The sequence below is a fragment of the Myotis myotis genome, unplaced genomic scaffold, assembly GCF_014108235.1.
Source record: "Myotis myotis isolate mMyoMyo1 unplaced genomic scaffold, mMyoMyo1.p scaffold_m19_p_1, whole genome shotgun sequence".
Lineage (NCBI taxonomy): Eukaryota > Metazoa > Chordata > Mammalia > Chiroptera > Vespertilionidae > Myotis > Myotis myotis.
In genome coordinates, this window is record NW_023416313.1 from 15380696 (window position 1) to 15390931 (window position 10236).

At 44.7% G+C, this 10236-nt stretch overlaps 1 long non-coding RNA gene across 1 annotated transcript; it reads left to right on the plus strand.

Moving 5' to 3' along the window:
* Positions 1-653: 653 nt before the first annotated feature.
* Positions 654-9852, plus strand: LOC118650783. The gene is made up of 3 exons (XR_004966046.1): positions 654-826; positions 8641-8712; positions 8981-9852. It is a non-coding gene; the product is annotated as an uncharacterized LOC118650783 (long non-coding RNA).
* The last annotated feature ends 384 nt before the right edge of the window (positions 9853-10236 follow it).

Sequence of the window (10236 nt, forward strand, 5' to 3'; positions counted from 1 at the left end):
CCCAAATCCATCCACTGCAAAGCCAGCAGATCCCACCAGACCCCTCACTCCAGGTGAAATATCCCATTTCACTGACAGATGGCTCATTGAAGAGGGACAGACAGGGAGACGGTACAGCTATGTTGTACCTGGGTTGAACTTCTGTTCGAGGGATTCATCTGGGAGTGCCCTGGTGAGTGTGATGTCATGGGTTACAAAGGCCTGTGACTGGGTGCATGACGTCACTGTACCTCAGCTTTCACAGCTACCGAACTGGGAATCTAGACCACATTATGGTTAAGGTCCTATCCAGGACTGGGGGAGTCCCAGGCACCCAACGATCTCAATTCAACAGAAATAACTGAGATCAGGAATATCAAGGCAGCCATGAAACATGAAAGAAAATCAAATTAACCAAAAGCAGCTGCAGTATCCTTTCTCTGCTTTTTTCCTTTGGTAATTTGTTTTCCAGGCTGCTCATATATGAAAATCAGGCCTAAGATTTCAGAATAAGCTGAGAAAAAAACAAGAAATGAGAAAGGGTATTTCTTGTTAGTCTTTACAGATGTCCCCTACAATCAAAGTACTCCTGAACCCTCCCCCTCCAACAATTTTTTTTTTTTTTTAAAAAGGGCTGTGTCTGCATTTCCCCCCCCCTTAGAGGGAATGTTAGCTTGCAAGTCCTCTTCATCTTGACACTTTCACTTCCTTTGCTACAAGGTGAAGTGGCCATCGGGCCCGTGCAGGAGACTCTCTCCACGGCGTTTCCTGACACTTGAGCCTCCAAGGGCCCTCGTTAGGTGCTTGTCTTCAAGATGATCGGCCTGCTCTCCCCTGCGCTGTTGAGGTGAGTGAGCCCTCCAACAAATTCTCTGTGCCACGTTGCTCATAGACATACAGACTATGCTTTAGTTCCTGATTTATAAAGAATTAAATTGCTTTCGGCCACTGCCACTTCACGGGGTAATGAGCTAACCATCTCCTCCGCCACTTCAGTCTCTGCCTGAGGTTTTCTGGTCAGACGGGCCCTCTCTGCTGAGGCCACAGGTTACCCAGCAGAACACAGGCAGACTTCCAAGGAGGAGGCTCCTGTCCCACGAAGAAGATGCTCTCCCTTCCTGAGGGCCAACAACACTGCCTTTTCGTGGAAACTCACACCTCTCCCCATGTTCCTAACTCCATACTTTCTTTCACTTACAGAGAAACACCAGGAATTTGCTAGAATAAATGACATCTATATGCCCTGTAGGTATTTTAAATTTTAGATGTTTCCTTTTTAATGAGCTCCTCTGGAAATACATCTGCTCATAGGTGATACTGATTAAATTAGTTGTTTATCTGAGAGAAGCCTGCTTTTTCTCAGCAGAATGCTGGGTTCTGAAGGTGATGCAGAAGGGCCTATATCACATTTGCTATCCTCAAAACTATAATCTAATTAGGAGACAAGAGTAGCATTCATTCATTCATACATACATTCAGTGCACAATTATTGAGTGTCTACTGTATACTGGGTATTTGAGAAACCATACAAGTGGTTTCCAAGCTCTGAGCTCTGGGCCCAGGGCAGGGATTGAGGAATGGAGTTATGGCAAAGGGTCACAAATCCATAAATACCACAAGCATTGCCTGCAACTATTCATGCTCTTCTTATTTGTGCTTTCATTTGACAAATATTTACTGAGTGTTTATAAACATGCCTGGTGGGATAATGTCTCAGTCATGTCTGTATTTTCCCAAAGCATTTAGATGCAGCCGTGATTGATTAAATATGATGATATTTAAACGTTTTACTGTTCGTAATGTCCTATTGTCATTGAGCATTTTCTCAGTCAGTGGATGCAGAAGTTCATTATCATCTTGGAACTTCCCAAAAAGATTTAACATTTAAAAAATGTGCTCTTGTCCTGGCTGATGTGGCTCAGTAGGTTGGGCATCGTTCCATGCACCGAGGGGTTGTCGGTTCAATTCCTGGTCAGGGCACATGCCCAGGCTGTAGCTTCATTTTCAGTGGGTGGTGTGCAACAGGCAGCCCATCGATGTTTCCCTCTCACATTGATGTTTCTTTCCTTCTCTTCCTCTCTCTCTAGAAATCAATTTAAATACTTTTTTAAAAGAAAAAGAAAAAAATTCACTGTCATACTGAAAAATGTCTATAAGAAAAGGCTGATGCAGGGTCCATGACAGCACCAGAAGGGGTGGGGTCTTGTAGGAGAGCAGCCAAGAAGCCCACGGGTGAAAAAACACTGGAGGAGAAGCACCGATACTGTAGTTAACCAGTCTTAGCTACGGTGTGAAAAGGCTATTGCTCTAAATAAAGCACATCAATTATTTGTCATAAAATAATTTCATGACAAATGATATTATTTTATAGAATTATTATATATTATATATGATAAACAGTAAATAGACCCAGAACATCCAAATCTTAGCCTTACCGAGCAATCCTGATTATTTGGCTTCATTTCGGTAGTGTAGGTTTTGCAAAAGCAAAATATACTGTAATCTATGTTCATGGTTCTTCCTCTTTTCTGAGTACTTTATCTATACATCATTTGATTGAACATCATCAGAACTATGAGTGTGGACAGGACAGGAATCATTATCCCCATTTCACAGGTAAAGTTGGTGTGCTTGAGAATAGGCAATGGCCCAACTGGCATGGCTCAGTGGTTGAGCATCGACGTATAAACCAGGAGGTCACAGTTCAATTCCCAGTCAGGGCACATTCCCAGGTTGCAGGCTTGATTCCCAGTGGGAGGGCATGCAGGAGGCAGCCAATCAATCATTCTCTCTCATTGATGTTTCTATCTCTCTCTCCCTCTTCCTTCCTCTCTGAAATCAATAAAAAAAAAAATTTTTTTTAAAGATAAGCAATGAATTATACAGATACTAAATGGACAAGGGTTAACTGGGGAAAATGGTCAGGAAAATGGATTATGAATAACTATAAAATGATCCTGGGCTACATAATCTGGAATTTGGAAAAGAGGAAGTCAGCTAGAATGCCATTCTGCTATTGGCCATCATTTGAATTTTAACTAAGAATACCGTGCTCACTTGAAATGCCAATCTTTTAAAATAAAGTATAGCCCTAACCGGTTTGGCTCAGTGGATAGAGCGTCGGCCTGCGGACTCAAGGGTCCCAGGTTCGATTCTGGTCAAGGGCATGTACCTTGGTTGCGGGCACATACCCAGTAGGGAGTGTGCAGGAGGCAGCTGATCGATGTTTCTCTCTCATCGATGTTTCTAACTCTCTATCTCTCTCCCTTCCTCTCTGTAAAAATCAATAAAATATATTAAAAATAAAATAAAATAAAATCAAAGTATAGACATGTGAGCAGGACCTAGGAAAAAAGCAACAGAAAATATTTATGAATGACTGGCAAGTAAAATTTTAGGAAAGAAAGTCCAAGAAGTAGAATGAAGCACACAGGACACCTTAAGGGCCACTGAGTGAGGTTTGAGTTGGCTGAATAGGATTCCCCCAACCAGTAATTTCTGTTAACTGTACTTTCATGGAAGAGTAATTCATGTGGCCTAAAAAATCCTGAAGCTTAAATTATATTGGATCTCATTTCAGGTGATGCATATTTCAGTGAAAGGCAATACTGTCAAAAGAACAGGCGTGGGTTTAATTTTGCCTTCAGCGTTCATTAGCCATCAGACAACTACTTAATACTTAATTCCTCTGAACTTTGATTTATTCCATCTCGAAACTAAGAATGATAATATTTTCTTTGCACCGTTGTTTCAAGGATTCAAGACGTTGTATGCAAAGTACCCGCTAAGGTGCCCAGGACATAGCAGAAACTCAAGTGGAGGGAGCTAGTGTGTTGGGGGTGGGGCCGGGGGGGGGTGTTAAATTAATATGTGTTCTTGTGGCCTGAGCACCAAGCTTTGAGTCAAAAGACCTGGGTTTGGGTCCTGACTCTTCTCCTTGTAACCCTAGGATAAGATACTTGTTGAAGGTATTTAGGTTTATTCATCCTGAATCTCTTCACATGTAAAACTGAGTATAATTCCCCTTGTAATTTTTAGTTTGAAGCTCAAATGAAATGGTGGTGTGTTAAATAACTCTGAAATATAAATTTCAAATAGAATATCATTGCTACTAAGTCTTTGAACACTAATCATCTAGGTTAAAACAGACAGGCCTCTGTATGTGTATAAAAGTGTCGCTGTCATAGGAAGACAGGGTGAAGTTCTGTTCACGTTTTTCAAGAGTCCTAATAACAATGACAACAACAACAAAAAACCCTCAAATTACGAGAAATTTTTAGTTACAAAAGGGGCAATTTCGCAATTTTAAGGATGAGAAAACATTTGAAAGGGCTCACTCAGGTCATGGTGAACTGTCCTTCCCTGGGGTGACATCAGCAAGGACGAATGGCCATCTGTCCTGAGTAGTTTATCACAGAATCAGAGCCTTAACACTCGAGGGGGGCGGGGGGCAGGAGGGAGGGAGACCAGAGATAGTTTAGCCCAACCCCTTGTTTGACACAAGGGGAAACTGAGGCCCAGAGAAGTGAAGTTACTTAATCACAAGAACACTGCTGTGGGGGCCCTGAGCGGCCAGCCTGCCACCTGCCCAGGCCTCGCTTCTGCTCAGTGCTTTCCATGACTGCACTGTTACTTCTGCTGAAATACACGCCCCACTGGCCTTGAAATCCCTGCATCTGGCAAGTGGGAAGGACTGGGGAGCGAATCCAAAGCTGTCTGCTAAGCTAGGGGTTAACGTCCCCCTAAGGTTCCAGCAGAAGGCTGGAGGGCGGGAGGGGCGGGAGGCTGACTTCTTGACGGTCCTCCCGTCCTTATGCATTTATATGATATCATCTCGGAAACATTTAAACAACATAGATGGAACTAAATGTCTTGCCAGGTGGTAGCCTGTGATATATACAGACAGCCCCTGACTCACAAAGGAAGACTACAGAGGACCATACATACATACAAGCAGCTGCTGAGTCCACCCGGCCCCCACCACCTTGCAGCTGCCATGGGCTGTGTGAAAAAATTAAAAGAGAAAGAAAGGGGATAGAAAAAAACTTGGACCGCTGGCCAATGCGGCACTTTCAGAGGCAGAGGAAAGGGAGAAGCTGTGGAGACAGGAGCAGTGCAAGGGAATGGACTCTGCGGATACGTTTCGGCCCCAGGTGATCTGGAGCAGCCTCTGCTCTCTTTGTCAGAAAAATCTCCCCGGACAGTGACTGTCCCCTCCCATCCTTGCTGCCAGAAATGTTATCATTCTAGCACTTTGCCTCAAAGCCTTTTGCCTCAAAGCCTTTTTTTTTTTTTTTTAAGAAAGGCAAGGAATAAATAATAATTAATAATAAGAGTACCTGTCTTGTGAGGTTGTTGTGAAGATAAAGCAAATCAATGAATAAAAAGTCCTTAGCACTGGGCCCAATATGTGATATAATACTATTAACTCTCTTTATAACCACAATTATTCCTATTTCACAGATGAGAGAACTCAGGGCACAGAAGTTACTCCACCGAAGCCACATAACTTAGAGTTAGAACCAGGATTCAAACTGAGATCTGTGTCCAAATCCTAGCATCTCGACTACTGTGCTATAAACAGTCATATGCTTGGCATTGGGGTGGAAAGGGGATGAAAGTGGAGGGATATTAGGGCAATCATTCACACATTAGCAAGAATTAATTCAATCAGATTCTTTTCCTGCTGAGGATCACCTGTGTTCCGCTGCATTCAGAATATGAGAATTTTGACTAGTGAGGAGGGCCAATAGGTTATTTGGGAATAAGAGCAGGGAAGGCCTAGCGCCCCTGCTCCTATAGGCTTCCTATCAATAGGAAGCCTGGAGACAATGATATCCATGGGTGGAAGATGCAGAAAAAAAGGCAGTTTGGAGGGAGTCAAAGATGAATTCTGACCCATGTGAAAGTTTATCTAGGTCTGACCCTACACCCACGGCTCCAGATAACTTATTGGTAGACTACGAGATAGCTTAAATAAACTTCTCTGGGCTGGTTGGCAACATTCCCCTTCCATTTGCATTTGTAATGCATTTCTTTGGGGAAATGTGTGCTGAGTTCCAAACAAATGACTTGTAATTTAATACCGTGAATGCAGACTTTGCAACTCCCTGGACTGGGCCCTGTGCTAGGTGCTGGGGATACCAAAGTAAATATATGGCAAAATCCCTGCCCTTGAGCAGCCGGAACCCCGTGGCGGGGAGATGTGAGAGAGACAGTGTGCTGGGTGTAAGAGGAGAGGTGTGTGCGAAGCGCATCGGGGCACAGGGAAACTGCTTTCAAACAACTTTTGGAATCCAACCCCTGTGCAAGTTGGGAACTGCTCGCACTGCATTAGCAGCTACGGGAAGACCGCACTTAGCACTTAGCACTGAATGAACTCATTCTTCCACAGCACCGCCGCCTGCTTTTTTCCTGGCAAGGGGTGGTGTCGATGCCTATGCTTTTCTCTAAGTGGTGAAAGAGAGAGGTGATTGCATGGGCTCTGAACTCAAGACTGCTCTGATCTGAATCAGACTTTCATTTACCAGCAAGATGACCTTTTCTTGATCTCTCTGAGTCTCAGTTTCTTTATCTGTAAAATGGGGCCAGTGAAAACACCTTCTTCATAGAGTTCCTGGGAGGACTCATGAGCTAATGCGTGCAAAGTCCAGTGCCCCAAATGGAGAAAACGCCTCACTCAAACCTGGCTGAAGCTAGGAATCCTTGAGGCAGAACTCCATGAGGCAGAGCTGCGTCTCTGAAAGACAGTTGTAAGTGGCACACAGATGAGCATTCTAAAATTCTAATAGCGTATATGTATTTCCATATGGAAGGTGGGACAATATATATAGCACGTCAAACCCTACATTATAAAGACATTATTCCTTAGGATGAATTAAAAAATTTCAGAAGTGAGTTTACTTAGAGAAGATTATTTAGTAAATAATAATCAGATGTTTACATCTCCTCTTCCAAAATAAAAGTAACAAGTTGACTGTGAGACTCAAGTGGAGACTAGAATAGCAGAGGTGTCACTTTAAATTTTTCTTTTCCTTTCTTTCTTTTTCTTTTTTTTTTTTTTCCCACTGGGCCTGGCTTAAAATAGTCTTATTTTTCTTAACTTTAAATCTATATGACAATAGATATTAATTTTAAAGAGGGGGCGAGGGGGATATGGGGAAAAACATGACAAATTAGGAAATGCAGCAAGTGATGGTTTCCCTTCATGTGCCTTCTCACTGTCATGAAATTCAAAACTTTTATCGATGCCTCTGGATGAAGGCACCATTTTCTAAAGCCCCAGCTAAAGGCAGAGCACAGCTGAACGGCAGGAAAGAATGCCTTCGGCATGCCCGCGCTGTCTTGGCCCCAATGTCAATCCTGGTGGAAAAAACTCCCTGAAGCCAACGACAGCTGAGCTCCTCGCCTGGAATTCAGATGATCAGAGAAGGACAATTACACCCTGAGCTGAGGTTCTGGGGCACCCGAGCAGCTTGCGATGCACACAAAGGCCAGAGAGCGGACCTGCCACCTGTCCACCTCCACCCCATGTGCCGGGGGACTCGTGAGAGGGGAGTCGAGGGGAGCAGACACAGGAGGAGCAGGACAGGCCTGTGTCAGCACATACCCTGGGGTTCCCCTAAGTTGCAGTACGGTCTCTGGGGCACCAGTCACCTTCATCCCTTCTTTGTAAAATATATATAGCAGAGGAAAGCCCCTCTGTCTATCACAGCAGTCGGCCTTTGAAGCCCATGGAATGGTGACGCCTACATGGGAATTGTCTGCGGTCGGTACCCCATCTGGGCTCCTCTTGGGCCTGTGGTGTCACCCCCACTGATGGGCTCCCTAGAGCAGAGTGTTCAAGGCACACAGGACCAGAGACACTATTTGCCAGGGTTCTTGAAGTGCCCCTTAGGCAGAGGTTTAGCTCCTACCAGCCTGTGTGTCTTGGGCTCTCTACTCCTCCTAGGGCAGTGATGGCGAACCTATGACACGCGTGTCAGAGGTGACATGCGAACTCATTTTTTTTGGTTGATTTTTCTTTGTTAAATGGCATTTAAATATATAAAATAAATATCAAAAATATAAGTCTTTGTTTTACTATGGTTGCAAATATCAAAAAATTTCTATATGTGACACGGCACCAGAGTTAAGTTAAGGTTTTCCAAAATGCTGGCACGCCGAGCTCAAAAGGTTCGCCATCACTGTCCTAGGGGCTGTCCAGCCCTGCGCAGCCTCCTCCTTAGCCCCCTACCCGCCCCCCCCCCGCCCTCCCCCCCCACACACACACACCACCAGTCTAGTCACAGTGTTCACTCCTCTGCCATGGAAGAGGGAAGCAACTAACCACCTGGTAGAACCCACCCTGGGAGAGGAAGTACAGTGGAAAGAGCACTCACTGAGCCAGGAGCAGGGACTGTCAGGTAAATCCCTATAGTTCAGCCTCAAGAATAGGATTGGTAGGTACAACGCTGGACACCTAGTTCAATTGGAATGTCAGCTAAACAAGGATAAAATTTTTAGTGTATGTCCCATTGCATTATTTAGGCCATACTTATACTAAAAGCTTATTTTTGTTTGTCTGACATTCTAATTTAACTGGGGGAAGGGCTTCTATATTTTTACTTGCTGAATCAAACAACACGACTCAAGAACAACTCCATTATTCCTGTTTTGAAGGTGGGGCCATGAGGCTTAGAGAGGTTAAGCAACTTGCCTGAAGCCACGATGCTTGTGAGTGACAGAGTAGAGGTAAGATTTTTCAACCCAGAGCCACTGATTTCAAGGCCAATACTGGTTCCACAACACCACACAGGGATCTAAGCCTTACAGGAAAAGGATGCTACTGGAGGAAGTGGGGTGTTCTCTAAGGAGTTTGGGGGGGTATTCTTGGATGCCTTGTTCAAAATGTAGACAAGCACTCCATTAAGTAGTTGGTGGGTGTAGTTGGCTTGGTAGCTACAAGACTGCTCCTTTCCTATAAACATTCTTTTAGAAAAGACTTGTTCCTCCCTCCCAGCTCCAGTGCCCCTTCGACACTATCCTTCAGCGCCTGGAGAGAGCCCTTCACAAGCACGTGTATGGGTGGTGGAGGATGAAGTCACAGCACACAGCTCCAAGAGAAGCTTTGAGTCATGTTACATCCATTTAACACACGGAGGAAACCCACAGGCCTGGAGCAGTCAGCTGGCCCGAGGAATAAGCCAGTCTCCTTGGGGCTGGACAACCTTCAAAGCTCAGTGTGTGCAGCCTAGTCACCTTGCTTGAACCAGGCTGCCTCACCAGAACTTGAAAATGTCTATCTGCACTTCAGTCAACATTGTCTTGGGGGAGCAGGGGAGGCGGGGATAGGACGAGGGAAGGGGTGGCCTGCTGCCACTGTTTCTCTCCCGAAGATGGGATCACTCAGTAGATGCAAAGTTGCCCTTCAGCGGGGCTTTCTTCTTCCATGTGTGGAGCTCTAGGAATCTGCCCCCAGGAACCTGGATGGAGCACATGCAGCTCCTACATGCCCACAAAGTTCCAGATCCCCAGGGAAATTGCCGTAGCTCTGGGCATCGGCAGCATCATACGTCCCAGCCTTTTCCTCCAGATCCTCCTTGCAGAAGCCAAGGAGGACAGAGAGTGTTGGGGGCTGAGCAGAACGGTGTCAAAAGAAAATGTGGGCCTGAATCTGCCAGCACCAGCAAAGTTGGCTGCCTTACCATCACTCTATTTTCTGACGATCAAAGCAATAAATGCTCATGGTGGAGAAGCTTGAAAATGCTGGAAAGTATAAAGAAACAATAAAAACTACCCCTAATCCCATCCCGCAGAGATAGACCTTCTCCTAAAATTGTGATGTGTTTCCTAAGGATCTCTGTCCATAAAGATAATTGCCTTCATACTTCATATGTGACTTTGTATTCCACTTTTTTTTAACTTAATGAATCTTAAACACTTGCATCGCATCATTAAAAACTCTCCAAAGAATTTCTCTGACTTGGATGAATCTGTAAGGGATGCATTGAAAATGGCCACCATTTATTTAATTATTCTCCTCTTCCTTAAAATTTAGTTTCCAAGGTTTTCCCTGATAGGATAGCATAGCAGTATCTTTTTCACATACGTTTGTATCAGGCCCTTGGCCCCTGTTCCCTTATGTCTAGAATCTATATTATAAAAAAAACAGTGATCATAACGCCGTAATGACCAAACAACCAGTCACCAGGAGGTGCATTGATGGGTCTCACGGCGCGGCGGGTCTGGGGTCCCATGGTGCAGCAGGTCTGGGCC